General features: G+C 42.1%; 1 long non-coding RNA gene across 1 annotated transcript in view; it reads right to left on the bottom strand.

Annotated features, from left to right (window-relative positions):
- The window catches only part of LOC130308236 (uncharacterized), an 80,346-nt gene extending 71,348 nt beyond the window's left edge, over positions 1-8,998 (bottom strand). Inside the window, exon 1 of the long non-coding RNA XR_008857238.1 lies at positions 8,860-8,998. This is a non-coding gene — a long non-coding RNA (uncharacterized LOC130308236). The remainder of the gene's footprint in view (positions 1-8,859) is intronic.
- Between the last annotated feature and the right edge of the window lie 7,796 nt (positions 8,999-16,794).

The raw sequence follows: 16,794 nt of genomic DNA, 5'->3' as shown, positions 1-16,794 counted from the left end.
TCCATGGCAGATGTTTCGGCTGCGGAAATTCAGCTGTGTGTACGGTTCAATAGAATCCCATTAAAAACAATTCTGCTGTGTGAACATGGCCAGACCAAAAAAAGGTTAAATTCATAGCTAAATACTGAAAAATCTTTGTTGTGGATTTGCTGGCCTATTCTACAGTGGAAATAAAAATCCCTCTATTGTAGAAAGAAAGATTTGGGACGCTCTGCATCTAGTTGTGATCTGTAAACCCTAATATTTTCTATGGGGTTAGGCGGCAGGGTGACACAGTTCTCCTGTGGTTCTATATTGTATCTTCAGCAGATTATCTGTGCTTTGGATGGAAGGTGCTGCTGCATACATAATGATTGTCAGCCTGGAATCACTTATGTAAACATGAAGTACAGAAGAGAATGACAGCTCATAGTGTGGCTTGTGCCCTGCACACTTTCGCCCTGATGTGTGATCACCTAGTTTGACTAATGGTTGTTTTACTATTTCAGATCCAAATGCTTAAAATAGCCAGAGCTCCATTTTCATTTGCAAAGGATTCATTATTGCCAAAAGTGTGCAGCCGCTCTCCCCCTCGGTGCCGCGGCCTGTTGTATTTGTGAAAGGACCGTTTCAAATTTCATGTGCTGCAGCAGCTGTTGAGGGGCTGAGCCACCCCTTTCAGAGTTGCACTGAGCACCCTTTTCACTTGTCTCTTGTACAGCTTTTGTCTTTGTCAATGCAAAGTCCCCTCTGACCCCTGATTCAAACCGGAGTCTACCTCCTTTGTGAGCCTCTGCAGACAAGTTCCAGCCTAAATCAAGTATTGTCTGGGCCTCCAGAAGCCAGCACGTGCCCACATCCCCTTAATCTTTTAATTTCTCCCCAGCAAGAGACAGCTGCTACTGATACACGCAACTCCCAGCTGTCGACTGTGGCCTGCTGCCTGCATTCGGAAAGCCATAATAAAAAGGAGAAATAAAAGAAAAGTGTGTGTGTTTTTTTTTCCTCCCTTTTGAAACAGTAGACAGCGCGTGTGTCTTAATTCTACATTGTCATGAAAACCCACTATCCTCCTTTAACCTCACATTAAAACTCCCTGTCAGAGTCTTAACTGAATTTGAGATAGGAACGACTTCCAGCTTCAAAGAATGGGCCTCATGGCTCGCTTTACTATAGGTTAAAGGGGTACTCCGGTGAAAACCTTTTTTCTTTTAAATCAACTGGTGGCAGAACGTTAAACATATTTGTAAATTACTTCTATTAAAAAATCTTAATCCTTCCTGTATTTCTTAGCTGCTGAATACTACAGAGGAAATTATTTTCTTTTTGGAATGCTCTCTGATGACATCACGAGCACAGTTCTCTCTGCTGACATTATAATAATAATAATGCTTTATTTATTGTTGTTCTTAGTGGGATTTGAACCCAAGTCCCCAGCGCTGCAAGGCAGCAGTGCAAACCACTGAGCCACCGTGCTGCCCTCAGCATACATCTGCTATGCACGGTTGCTAAAATGGACAGAGATGTCAGCAGAGAGCACTGTGTTTGTGATGTCATCAGTGTTCCAAAAAGAAAGGAATTTCCTCTGTAGCATTCAGCAGCTAATAAGTACTGGAACGATTTAGATTTTTTAATGGAAATAATTTACAAATATGTTTAACTTTCTGCCACCAGTTGATGTAAAAGAAAAAAGGTTTTCACCGGAGTACCCCTTTAACTATGGAATGATCTCTGGCTAAATGATTTGGGTCCGGGGAAATAGAAACACATGAAGAGATGACGCCAGGTTTCTAGAAATGGCAGAATGAAAAGAAAGAGTATGCTGGAAGCAAAATAAAGATGAATGGCATTTAAAACATAAAAAAAAAGTTCTCAATAATTATTGTAGGATGAAGCATGCTTCAAATTCATGAGAAAAAACACATATGGGTACAGTACAGTGGTCCCTCAACATACGATGGTAATCCGTTCCAAACGGACGGACCATCCTTTGTTGAAACCATCGCATGTTGAGGGATCCGTGCAATGTAAAGTATAGGACAGTGGTCTACAACCTGCGGACCTCCAGATGTTGCAAAACTACAACACCCAGCATGCCCGGACAGCCGTTGGCTGTCCGGGCATGCTGGGTGTTGAACTTTTGCAACATCTGCAGGTCCGCAGGTTGAAGACCACTGTTAGAGGAAGTTGTACTCACCTGTCCCCGTCACTCTGGACCGTCACCGCTCGTCACCGCTGCCCGGGATGCCGCCATCCATTGCTGTCGCTGCGTCCCCAGGGTGTCCCCGACGCTCTGCTCTGCTTCCCCGGCATCAGCGCGCTCCGTCTCCGCCGTCACGTTGTTACGCACGCCGCTCCTATTGGATGACGGGACGGCATGCGCAGCGACGTGATGACATCGATGGAGAGCGCCAACGATGCATGGGATCCTGAAGAGGACGCGCCGGAGCCCCGAGGACAGGTAAGAGACATCACCGGAGCTCACGGTGCACCATAAACGGCTATCCGGTGGCAGCTGAAGCAGTCTGCGCTGCCAGATAGCCGTTTATGCGATGGCCCTGACATACAAAAGCATCGTATGTTGATGCTGCCTTCAACATGCGATGGCCTCTCATGTTGAAATTATCGTATGTCAGGGCCATCGTAGGTTGAGGGGTCACTGTATAGGCCTGTGACAGTCTGCATAGTGTATCATAGATCCTTGGTAAGTTCAATGCTTGTGCTGTATATAGCACATTATGCTAACTCAGAATAATGCCTCAGGCACGTGAGAGTCAGCAGGACATTGTGCCATCATATGAGGCTTCATTCGGCACTGTATGTGGCCCTCTAGGGGACAGTACTTTTGTAATGCACATACTGATGGACCATGCCACAATTTGACAGAACAAAACCTGTTTGGTATTGGAAGTATAAAGAGAGGGGGAAAAATGATGGGGCACCACATAGGGTAATATTGTTTATTAATGAGGTATATAACAAGGCATATAGCAGGAGGGTGCTAACCTGGGGGGTTGTGGAAAAGCCACAACTTCTGTAATAGCAGATCAACCCCACTCCATAGATCAGTCCTTACAATTGCAGCAATAAGTAATGCTATGACACCTTCACAGTGTTTGGAATAGGGCCTAATATATTGCTCCTATTTATAAACAGACATTAAACAAAAGTGATTGCAATATCACAAATAGGTGAGTACTCTGAGGTGCTTTGTTAGTTGAAGGGGTACTCCAGAGGGGGATTTTTTTTTTTTTTTTTTCGAATCAACTGGCTCCAGAAAGTTAAACAGATTTGTAAATTACTTTTATTAAAAAATCTTAATACTTCCAGTACTTATCAGCTGCTGTATGCTACTGAGGAAGTTGTGTAGTTCTTTCCAATCTGACCACAGTGCTCTCTACTGCCACCTCTGTCCATGTCAGAAGTTTGCTATGGGGATTTGCTCCTGCTCTGGACAGTTCCTGACACAGATAGAGGTGTCAGCAGAGAACACTGTGGTCAGACAGAAAATAATTTCCCAACTTCCTCTGTAGTATACAGCAGCTGATAAGTACTGGATGGGTTAAAGGGGTATTCTGGGCAAAAACCTCTTATCCCCTATCGAAAGGAAAGGGGATAAGATGTCTGATCGCGGGGGACCCCTCGCGATCTCCCTGCAGCAGCCCGCATTCTATGCGTAGTTGCGTCTGAAGTTTCAGAAACCGCAGGCTTCCGAGACGGGGACGTGACGTCACACCACACCCCCTCCATTCATGTCTATGGGAGGGGGCATTGCGGCCGTTGATCGGGGTCTTGGTGTTCAGGCCCCCACCTATCCTTAGTACAAGCAGGAAGATGCTGCAGGAAACTAATTCTATACTAAGTCTATGTAGCACGTCTCCTGCAGCAAGAAGGTAAAGGCAGTGAGCTGGTTAAGATGGGGAGGTCAATGAGCTGGTTGAGATGGGGAGGTCAATGAGCTGGGGAGCGGGAGGGAGGACAGTGAGATGGGGGGAGGTGGCGGGCCTCACACCCATTAGTGAATTGATAGAAATAATTAAAAATGTATCCACATTCTGTATCTTGCAATTGGCTTTTTATTTTTCCTTGTGGATGCTTTTGCAAACTTTAGAAATTGCTTAATAAGATCATATTATTTTATATCACGATATTGTAGTTTGTTTATATTCAGGCTATAAATATCGTTAACTTATCCAAAGCAAAACCTTTCTATTAGACCTTTATGGGCTTCGCAAAAAGGAAAACAATCGTAGGAGGTGAAACTGTAAGTGGGTTTTTCCCTCTTAACATTTTTATGTGACATTATATTACAGCAAGTTTAGTTTGGTGTATGATTCAGAATTTGACATGTCTGTGGTTTTTGCTGCATGAGATAAACACTGTATGTAGGTGTTATCATACTTTGTTATCTGGCAGTATGCAAAAAAAAATCAAGAATATTCTAACTTTGCTAGTAAATAAGTTATTAGATTCCCATGGTATAGCAATTTATGTGTTGGCTTAATGTAAGAGATAAATAAAATAAGTACCATAGCCATGAAACCTGATTCATATCTTTCACGTTAGCCTCCACTTTTCATAGAATATGTATACAGAATGAACTAAAAAAAAGGCCTTAAAATAAAGAATTATTTTTTCTGTAATATTTGCTAAAGATTCCATGTATATGTCTATATATACTCTGTCTGTCTATCTCATACCTATCTGTCTATCTATCTCATATCTATCTATCTCCTATCTATCTATCTATCTATCTATCTATCTCCTATCTATCTATCTCATATCTATCACATATCTATCTATGCAACGTTTCGGCTGCCTGTGCAACCTTTTTCAAGCATGCTTGAAAAAGGCTGCACATGCAGCGGAAACGTTGCATCTGTATTATACCATGGAATAAAGCTACCACCTATTTTTTTCACTGCATTTTGTGTGTGGCAGTTGTTTTTTCTTTATCTCGATTTGGACCTCTGACCAAGGACTGTTGGCCGCCTGCACCATTTCATATTTTTGCTCTGGTTGTGCTGCTCCTCCGATATTTTTTCTATATTTACATCTATCTATCCATCTAAAAAAAAAAAAAAAGGATAAGTTGCCCAGCACATACCGATACCAAACTACTGCATGGTCCTGGCATACAGGTGCACGCTACTAGGCTAAATATACACAAGCAGGAGAATACAGCAGCACACTGCTAGCACAAAGATCCAGATAAAACATGAAATGCTATATTGCTACAATGAAATATGAAAAATTTAGGTGCTTCGCTCACCATTTGGCCAAATAGTTTGGACCATCCCACCACGATAAGGTGACCTCATTGGGACGGACCCTACCCTATCTGATTGCACAGAGGCACATTCATAGTGTAGGGTCCATCCCAACAAGGTCACCTTATCGTGGTGGGATGGTCCAAACTATTTGGCCAAATGGTGAGCGAAGCACCTCAATTTTTCATTGAAGTTTTATCTGTATAGCATTTTGTGTTGTATCTGTATCTTTGTGCTAGCAGTGTGCTACTGTATTCTCCTGTTTATGTATATTTAGCCTAGCAGCGTGCACCTTTATGCTGGGTCCATGCAGTAGTTTGGTATCAGTATGTGCTGGCCAACTTATCCTTTTTTGTGTTATACATATGGGGGGGAGTTGCTACCTCCATGTTGGTTCCTCCACTCCACCCATCTTATAAGGTGCTAGATGTCTCAGACCTTACAAGCCTGGTAACTGACTGCACAGAGGCACAGTCATAGTGTAGGGCCCGTCCAAATGAGGTCAACTTATCCTGGTGGGATGGTCCAAACTATTTGGCCAATTGGTGAGCGAAGCACCTCAATTTTTCATTTTTCATTGTAGCAATATAGCATTTCATGTTTTATCTGTATCTTTGTGCTAGCAGTGTGCTGCTGTTTTCTCCTGCTTATCTATTTATCTATCTATCTCTCTCTCTCTCTCTCTCTCATATTTATCTATTTCATATTTATCTATCTATCTATCTCATATCTATCCATCTATCTATGTCTGATATTTTACAGTTATTTAAACTTACCAAGATCAAGGCACCAAACACTGAAAGGGTATATACACTTTTGCAACCATTTTTATATGGCTCCAATACAGTGTTTTCCAAAGAGTGTGCCTCCAGCTGTTGCAAAACTACAACTCCCAGTATGCCCGGAAAGCCTTTGGCTGTTCGGGCATTCTGGGAATTGTAGTTTTACAACAGCTGGAGGCACTCTTTAGAAACCACTGCTCTAATATAACATAATTCAAGATCAATGTGCAAATCTATGGGGGCAATGTAGGTGTAGGTGAATGATTGTTGCCCACCTATATTTTATTTTGTGTACATGCGCCTCATTTCTCATTTATCAAATGGTCACAGGGCATTTGATGAATTTTGCACAGGACACATTTCCAGAAATTTCACTTCAATACACCACTGCCTATGGTTCAGTGGTTCGATTTCGCAACTTTTCTACACACACCTAAAACACTAGGCCATGTCCAGGTCGGTGTATATGTGCGTCTTTTTGAAGGTGTTTGCACAAAAAGTCGCAATTGATAAATCCCTGACCACTGAGCAAACCATGCCACACTAACATTTAAGTCTGATTTCTTCTCCATGCCCTCTTCCCCCTTTTCTTGCTTATGTTAAGGTGCCCATACCCCTTGTACTTAATTTTGCCGAACCCACCACCATCAGCAGATTCAGTTGACTGTCTAAGGTTTATGGTGGCCTCCCGACTCCACCAATAGATTATTATTTCCACTCAATCGTATTGTTCTGGGGGCGGGGGGGGGGGGATATTCCGGTGACTGGATGTCTGGCTGCAGCTTACACCTTCTCTCCTCATAGACAGCACACAGGGCTGGTTCAAGGATTTTTGCCACCCTAGGCAAAAGCTAATTTTGCCGCCCCTTGACCCTGCCCATTTTCCCACCTTAGTACTGGGGTGGGACACTGTACCAAACCTCCTCCTTATGCTGCTGGCTGAGCGAATGGTTTGGATGCTGGTTGTCTAACTTTCTTGCAGCAGGCAGAGCGGTGCCCCCCATTCAAGAGGGCACTCTAGGTGGCTGATTATTTTGCCTATAGGCAGAGCCGGCCCTGACAACACATGAACGTTCGGCCAAGTCGAACGTTTGTATATGAGGAGGTTGGGAGAGGAAACTGTTGGCCAACAGTCATTGAAAATGTAGACAAATAGTTCGCCTTAGGAACTATAGACACAAAACGGTAGAATATTTTTGGGTCTATTTGTCTAATTGCAAAGTTGTTTATTATATATTTTAGATTAATTGTGACTATTAAAGAGTGGTAGTAAAAATTTACATTTTAAGGTAAGGCCTGTTCACATGGTGAAATTTATGAGTGGAATTCCAAAGGAATATTAAGCTAGGAAATTCCACTGCAGCAGAGTCCCATTGATTTCACTAGGCTTCCGCTGCACTGTGCTCATGGTTGAAATCCTGATTCCTGTGTCTGCAGAAACATTGAACCTGTTCAATGTTTCTGCAGATTCTGCATGGAAATGCATTGCTGTCTATTGAGACAGCACATTTCTGAGCGGTCTTAGTGTCGCCACATCAAGTAAATGTGCGTAATGTCCGCCCGTATTTTTTAGGCAGACATTCTGTACATTTTCAGCCATGTGAACATGGCCTAAGCCTTTATTCGTGCTAATCTAGGGTTGGGCCTGAATTGTGGTCATAGTATCACATAGCGTGATAAACTCTCCAAAAATGCATATGATCAACATAACCACTTCCAATTTATAAGCAAAGACCAACAATTTGGAGTGCAGGAAACAATCCTTAGAGCAGACACAATATGAGAATTGTGTACTCATCAGATTATTCAGCTATGTTCCCTTATCGGTATATTATAATCTGCTGTAGTGCATTCATCTAGAACTTATTTTGGCTATGAGAACAGGTAACTTTCTAGAGAGTTCTTACAAATATGTAAACACAACATCTTCAGTTAGTTTACTCGCACTACACCATGTGACTCTGAGCTTGAATGTTTGATATGTCTCTTATTAGCTGGTAGCGTATACATACAGTCATGTGAAAAAGTAAGGACGCGCCATGTAAAGTTTTTCTTTGGACATATAAATGTTTGATTTTCTGTAGAACAATATGAAAAGGCAAAGGTGATAGAGTTCAACAAATAAGAGAAAATTGACTTTGCAAATATTTCTTATTATTAACTCTTCTTATTAGTTGTTTTCCTGCAACAAATATTTTCACTAATCCACCATTTCGTGACTAGTACAGGGGTCCCAAGTCCCTCATTCCTCTTCACCATTACAACCTAGGTTTGTATGGACTGGCAGTCAAGCACACATGCTGCTACTCCATTAAAATGTATAGGAGTTACTGAACAGTTGGATAGTCTGGTGGCAAGCAATAGGTTGTCTTACGGTTTAAATGGTTTGTCCAGTGGAATTTTTTTTTAATCTATTGTCTCTAACCTGCTTATTCAAACAATAAAAACTTTAACTCCTCTTGCTCTGCTCCCTCGCAGCATCCAGTTACTCTGTCTGCGGCTGGTGATCCTGCTTTTTTTTGGAGTTGTAGAGAATAGCGTTGACAACCGGGGGAAGTGATAGTGCCGCTCTCCAATCACTGGCCAAGGAGGGACACCACTGTAACCAGTGATTGGTTGAACGTCGCTGGGAAGTTACGTCTACAGCTCCCGCGGACTCCAGGAAGCAGACTATCAGGGGAGACAGGCGAGAGACAGAGCACCCTAATACCGGAGCCACTTGCTGGATACATGCAGGCCATTCATATGAATGGGCCCACTATAGTACTCCACAAATAGTCTGAACCTAGCCATAAATGTAATCAAATAACACAATAACCTTTACTCACCTCTCGGATCCTGCAGTCATCCTGGGTGTCACGCTAGTAGTACTGCATGTGATCATGCATGTGATTGGCTGTAGTAGTCACATTCCAGCCACTAGTGAACAGACACCTAAGTACTCACTGGATCTTCTGAGCTGGGTCCTCACTAGATTTGAGAGATGAGTAAGAATTTTTATGTTATTTTTGTTACCACTAAGCCTCTTATTTGAATTTTGTTCAAAGAGTGGATAACCCTTTAGGGTAAAGGCCAGAATGGTGTTGATCTGAGGGAAGATAATTGTGTTTGCAATGACTAAACTATGCTATCCACTCATATATTAATCATATTATTTAGGTGGATATCATTTAAGCATAAGTACATTTTGCACAGTACTGTCATGTGATGGTATATGATTTGGACATGGAGAGATAGTGAGACTCTTAAGAGTTGAAGGTTTTATGGACTTCAATGTTGTTTTTAGGTCAGTCTCATGATGTCACTTGTAAGGACCTCGCAAAGTACCTCATCCTGATCATGTACATGTCATTTTTATGTGTCTACAACCTATATTTCTCTCAGAATTACCTTTATTTTCCTCATAGCCATCATAGCTCAGTGAGGTTTCTGTCCATGTGATGACCCCTCCCCCTCCCTCACTCTGCTCTGACTCACAAAGAACCCTGGACCTGCCTGCAGCCCCTGTCAATCACTCACAGTGTCCATGACATGTCGATGACCACTGGACACGGCAGAACTGGTATGTGTCCAAGAGGCAGGAGGACCCCTAGTGGCCAGTATTTTGACTGGCTTTTTCAGTATAAAATACTGAGAATTTTCTGATGAAGGCAATTGCAAAACATATTGTTTTTGCATGCTTTCTAACATATCAAAAGTTGTTGTATTTTACACTGTCCATTTAAGGCTCTATTACACAAGCCATTGTGCTGTGTAAACTAACGGTGATCTATGAGCTTGACAGTGGTGTATTATGCTGTAGCGGGTTACAACAATGTGATCAGCCAGCAAAATGTTTGCTCATTTGTTGGCTGATCACTGGTTCTATTACACATGCCAATAATTGCTCCATAAAATAGAGCCCCTATGGGCAGGAGTAGGGTTAAGTAGAGTTGGGGGTCTTTTAGGAAACTTTTTATCTTTACATTTTTTACCAATTAGTTTTCTCCTGTCTCAATATGAATGCTAGAAATCGGCTGGTAAATATGCAGGGGTATAACTATAGGGGATGCAGAGGGTGTGGTTGCACCAGGGTCCAGGAGTTTAAGGGGCTTATAAGGGCTTTTAAGGGGCTTATATATGAGTTGACCACTACTATAAATGAAGAATGGGGAAATAAAGCCCCGTTAAAGAGGTTGCAGAGTATTGCGGTGATAAGATATTTACATATTTTTATGGCCTAGGATTATGCTGTATATGATATACTTCTAAACGTCTTAAAATTCCTTTGTTTTGGCTTCTAGTTTTCCTCGAAATGCCAGAAATTTAACCTTTACCACCTCAGTCCAATAATCAAGAATAAGGAAAGATAGATGTTCTGGAGGATAGGTAATTATACGTAAAGTGTATCTGTCAGTTCTGGAGACTTCTTAGGATAAGCTGCCATGTGTGTGTACATGAGGAACAGCACTATTTCTGGCCATTTCCCGCTTCATCTATAATTTGCAGTTCTCCCAGAGCTGGTGAGTAGAACTCCCTCCTCCCTCCTCCATAGATTTGTATTGCTTGTCTTGCAGACACAGAATAAGGCTGAGCTGACTTTCAGAAAAGAAGATTTGAGCAGCAGGGAAGGGGCAGTCTAATACCAGGAGGAAAAAAAGCATTTTTGTCAAATAAGATATATTACAAGGTTTCTTAAATTCCCTTGTACTATTGATCTAGGCAATGTTTTTATTTTTTTGAATGACAGTGCCTATTTAAGGATTAAATGTATCCGACAATAGCTTATAAACTGCTATTTATAGAGTGCCATTAAAGTTACTAGAAATGTGTTCAAAGTATTACAAAGTATTTGTAATTATTAAGCATTTTTCTCCAGTGAATACAAGTGTATGAAGTAAACTGGGGAATAAAATGATACATAATACAGTGCAATTTTCCTCAGTGCTCCAGTATATGAGTTGTATTTGTCATCCTATAGATGTAGCAGGTGAAGAAAGAAGATAACAGAGCTTTTGATCACAATGAGTTCTCTTTGAAAAGAGTAAATCTGAATAATCCCTTATTTGTCAGGTTTTTTCATGTTAAGAAGAAGCACACAGCAACCAGCAGTCAGATAGGGTGCGTATACTTGCCTGGACTGGTGTTTTGTGTGAAGTTGCATTACATTCGGAGACATCCTTCTATAGACAGGACATATGGTAAGCGTTACACCTGTCTTCTACTCCACACCTGCCTGCAGGAAGAGCGTCTGTTGTACATAACACGCCAGAGGGTAAAAGCATGGCTATTTGCATACTGGACATTAGCCACGAGCTTTGACCATTTGCAATCCTCATTAAGATTGAAAGGTCTGTAGGAGGTAGAGGATGTAAGGTTATCTATTGACCCCCATCCCATTTAGTCCGAGGCCAGCCACCTCACTGACAAAGATTTACATTAAGAGAACAAACAGTACTAGTACAATTGATTGAATTGCTTAATAGCACATATACTGTACAGAGCTAGACGAAATCAAATATTTACTGCTATATCAACAAACATTTGTTTACATAGCAATAAATATTAAAGACACTACACCTATTACCATGGCAACAGCCTATAGAGTCATTGATCCACTGGACTTCTTAAATGCACAACTAATATTATTAGTGGTAGTAGCAGTTCTGGTAATAGATTATGATGAGCATAGACAAATGAAATACACAATTGTAACTATTATAATTGTTGATATTATAATCACAGCTGGACCACATCCTGTAGCACCTTCCAATACAGCACAACATGGGATGAGTGCAAGAGGTACGTATTTTAGTGTTCATATTTGGGACACAGTTGCACCCTCTTTGTTTCTACTGAATTGAACTGAGATCTCCCAAGTGCTCACTTGTTGCTAAATGTAATATCAGAGTAGTAGTAGTAGTAGTAGTGGTAGTAGTAGTAGTGGTAGTAGTAGTAGTAGTAGTAGTAGTAGTGGTAGTAGTAGTAGTGGTAGTAGTGGTAGTGGTAGTAGTGGTAGTGGTAGTAGTGGTAGTAGTAGTAGTGGTAGTAGTGGTAGTGGTAGTAGTGGTAGTGGTAGTAGTGGTAGTGGTAGTAGTAGTAGTGGTAGTAGTGGTAGTGGTAGTAGTGGTAGTGGTAGTAGTGGTAGTGGTAGTGGTAGTAGTAGTAGTGGTAGTGGTAGTAGTAGTAGTGGTAGTAGTGGTAGTGGTAGTAGTGGTAGTGGTAGTAGTGGTAGTGGTAGTGGTAGTAGTAGTAGTGGTAGTGGTAGTAGTAGTAGTAGTGGTAGTAGTAGTAGTAGTGGTAGTGGTAGTGGTAGTAGTAGTAGTAGTAGTAGTATTAGTATTAGTAGTAGTTGTAGTATAAAAGACATTATGAGTACAAATAACTTAAAGGAGTATTCCAGGCAAAACCTTTTTATATATATATACATATATATATATATATATATATATATATATATATATATATATATATATCAACTGGCTCCGGAAAGTTAAACAGATTTGTAAATTACTTCTATTAAAAAATCTTAATCCTTCCAATAGTTATTAGCTTCTGAAGTTTTCTGTCTAACTGCTCAATGATGATGTCACGTCCCAGGAGCTGTGCATGATGGGAGAATATCCCCACAGCACAGCTCCCGGGACGTCAGAGAGCAGTTAGACAGAAAACAGCAACTCTACTTCAGAAGCTAATAACTATTGGAAGGATTAAGATTTTTTAATAGAAGTAATTTACAAATCTGTTTAACTTTCCGGAGCCAGTTGATATCTATAAAAAAAGTTTTGGCCTGGAATACACCTTTAATACTAGTAGTTAGTACTTAATATTTTTGTAGTAGTAGTAATAAATACTTTATCACCACAGATAACTTACTAGTAGAAGTAATTTCATAAAATTTTCATAGTAGTAGTGTTAGAGTTGTACTAGTAATAGTATGAAAGGTTAATATACAATTAACACACAATTTATGTGTAATTCATACTAGGTATCTTTTTTTATGAACAATTTATCAGCAGTTTAGTTATCACTTGTTTTGCGACTAGCCTTATTATACATTTGTTTACACTGTTTAGCTCTTTTATTTAGTTATGTGTGACATTTTAAAAAAATTGATTTCTTCTTTAAAAACATTTTTGAATATCTTCCTTTCCTTCTTACAAAACAGTTTCAAATGCTGTTTCACTTTGAAAAGTAGCAGAGGAAAAGAAACAAACAGAATATTTAAAATTTAGTACAAAAAGTTCAGCTCATTTTGTCCAGGACAACATTTGCCTGTTCTGGTTTATTGGTGCAGGCTAAGCTGAATTGGGCTATTACTGTGTGCCCCGAGGCCTCACGCTAGACTCAGACAAACTCAGTCCCATCTGTCACTGTATCTGGGGCATCTTGGCTGCATAATTGGCCAAGGCTAGAAAAGACTGTATAGACAGGGCCATGTGGTAACCCTGCCGAGCAAAGAGAAGGTAAGAACAGGAGCAGAATGCTTATTGGAGGATGGCGACATGACACTACAAGCCTTAGTTAATGACAGCAGCTGATGGCTGGAGAGTGCTATACATCCACTTATACCCTGGCTGGCCTACAGCTGCAATTACAAATTCACAGAAGTAGCTTTAATTCCAAGCAGGGATTAAGGCTTTCCTCATTTGGCCTCAGCATGGTCACAAAGGAAATAGGCAGGGCCTTTGTAAAACCATTAGGAAAGAACAATAGAAAGCTGACAGGATAACCAGAGTGAAAAGGGGAATGAAACTTGGCATGTGCCGGGGACCGGGCTCTAGCTCATTATGCATGAGAGCAGATGGAATACAGTCTAGTTGCCAGGCAGGATTGAAAGCTCTTATAGGAGGATGGGTGTCTGATAGTACAACTACAATCACAGCATAACTCTCACATTACAGAAACCAGGAATCATCAACAAGTTGGTTTCCTAGAGCCAAGTCTCATTACTACCCAACAACTTGTACTGCAGAATATTATAGGCAACACCAAATGAAAAGTGCATTTTAGAGAGCATGTATAACAATGTCTGAAGGTACTCAACATTCTAGGTTAATGTTATGGGAAATGGATGATTGTAACGAGGGATGAGCGAATCCAATCTGAAAAATCCGAATTTGTTATGAATTTCATGAAAAATTTGCTTCGCAACGAATATCGCTGTGATTTGATTGCACAAATCGCTTCATTAAACTCCATTTAGTGCGGTCAAGGCTCCAGGGCATCTAAGATGGAGGCTCCACATGTCAGGACATGGGGCAAGGAACTCTGGGAAGGCGGGAACACGGGTGGGCGGGATGACCCTGTATCACATGCAGCATTCAGCCTATCAGCAGCCAGCCACCCCTGTGATGTCACAGCCCTATATAATCGGCAGCCCTCTTGCGGCCAGTCACATCAGCATTCTATTGCAGAGAGAGAGGGATAGAGAGCAGTGTGTGTTGCACAGAAAAGCATTTCTACATCAGCGTTCTATTGCTGAGAGAGAGGGACAGAGAGCAGTGTGTGTTGCACAGAAAAACATTTCTATATCAGCGTTCTTTTGCTGAGAGAGATGGACAGAGAGCAGTGTGTGTAGCACAGAAAAGAATTCACCTCAAAGCCAAATTCAACCTAGAAGCACTGATAGGGAAGGGAGAGAGAGGCTGAGAGAGAGTGCAATTTTGGGTGTATTACACAGCGACTGTGTGCTGCAGCACTGAAAAGCTAATAGTATCAAGCCATTTAGGGTGAGCAGAGCACTAAAAGCCATAATCACCTGCTATTAGTGCCTAATACAGGTTGCGGGGCAGAGCTTATTGTTCTCTATTAAGTGCAACCTGTACGTACATAGGTAGTGTACAATTTTGTTCCTGTTAAAGTCTTAAGGGCCTACTTACTGTGAAAGGCCAGCCAAAAGTGCACACCTGCTGCTGTTGTAGATAAATACTATTTTGAGTGTAGTGGAGCATATTGTCCTCCCCTCATATGTGCATACGACGTGCGTACATCTACGTGGTGTACCATTTTGTTCCTGTTAAAGTCTTAAGGGCCTACTTACTGTGAAAGGCCAGCCAAAAGTAAACACCCGCTGCTGTTCTAGACAAATACTGTTTTAAGTGTAGTAGAGTGTATTGTACTCCCCACATAAATGCATACCATGTACGTACATCTACGTGGTGTACCATTTTGTTCCTGTTAAAGTCTTAAGGGCCTAATTACTGTGAAAGGCCAGCCAAAAGTATACAACTGCTGGTGTTGTAGACAAATACTGTTTAAAGTGTAGTGAGCGTATTGTACTCCCCTAATAAGTGCATACCACATACCTACATCTACGTGGTGTACCATTTTGTTCCTGTTAAAGTCTTAAGGTGCCTACTTACTGTGAAAGGCTAGCCAAAAGTACACACCTGTTGCGGTTCTAGACAAATATTGTTTTAAGTGTAGTGGAGCGCTTTGTACTTCCCTCATATTCATACTAATCATGACAGGCAGAGAAGTGCCAGGACATGCACAGAGGAGTGGCAGAGGCCTAAATTCAGAGGTCGCAGCAGACTAGGGACGAGTGACAGCAGGAGTCGCAGAGAGAGGCCTGAGCTCCCATTATCAGCTAGCGGTTGTGTCTCGACCAGCAACCCATCTGCCGTCATCTATTGGTTAACTCGGTCATCCACTTCATCACAAGTGACATCTGACACCCCCAGTCAACAGTCGGTGGGTTCCTCAGACACAACCCTCAGTTGGGATGGCCCGGGAGCAGTTCCTGTCCTCCCATTGCCTCTGTCCTATGCTGTTCCCTCTCCCACAGAAGTATCGTATGCTGTGGGTTCAGCTCCACTATTTAGTGAGGACGATCTATTAGAGGACATTCAGCAGCTACTGCCCAGCCAAGAAGTGGAGGAGACATCCGTCGCTTCCTCTGCTAGGCGGGCAAGTAGTAATGAGGAGAGTGGCATGGGAGGTGGTGTTGCGAGGGTTCATGCTCCTGAAGCAGACACTGTTGAGGAACCTGAGGAGGACATTAGTGACGTGCAGACACAACTCAATGATGATGAAGCCGATGGCAGAAGTGGGAAGTCCGGAGCCAAACATGCTCGGGGCAGACCACCTGCTTCGCGGCAGCCTACCTGCCCGGGAGGTAGTGTAACAGGGGTTCCTGGAGTCAGCAGCAGTAGCAGTCAGTCAGTGCAGACTGTTGGGTGGAAAATCAGCTACTCTGCAGTGTGGCAGTTTTTCATCAAGTATCCGGAGGATGTTAACAGGGCCACATGCAATTTTTAAAAATATATTTAATCTTTGTAATTGTGAGGCCCTATAGTCTCGTCAGGCTGCCGCCACCACCAGGCTGTGTCATTCTGTCGCCATATGGTCTCCTCTTGCTGCTGCTACCTCCAGGCTTGGTCATTCTGCCACATTTTGGTCTCCTGGAACAGGTGGTAGTTCACCTCGAGGCTGACCGCCAGCTCGATGCTCACCAGAATGGGTCCTCAAAAAAGGATTTTAACCCCTTAACGATGCAGGACGTAAATTTACGTCCTGGTGCGGTGGTACTTAACACACCAGGACGTACATTTACGTCCTGTAAATGACCGCGAGCATCGGAGCGATGCTTGGTTCATGTGCAGCAGTTCCTTGCTGCTGATAACAGCCAGGGACCCGTCGGTAACATACGTCACATCCGGAATCACACGGATGTCTGCCATTAACCCCTCAATACAGATCACGGCATCTGCGGGAGAGATCGAGCAGACCAGAGCAGAAGATAGCCGATAACACTGATCAGTGATATGCCCTATGTATAG

The sequence above is a fragment of the Hyla sarda genome, chromosome 1, assembly GCF_029499605.1.
Source record: "Hyla sarda isolate aHylSar1 chromosome 1, aHylSar1.hap1, whole genome shotgun sequence".
Taxonomy (NCBI): Eukaryota; Metazoa; Chordata; class Amphibia; order Anura; family Hylidae; genus Hyla; species Hyla sarda.
This window is presented reverse-complemented; position numbering and strand designations above follow the sequence as displayed.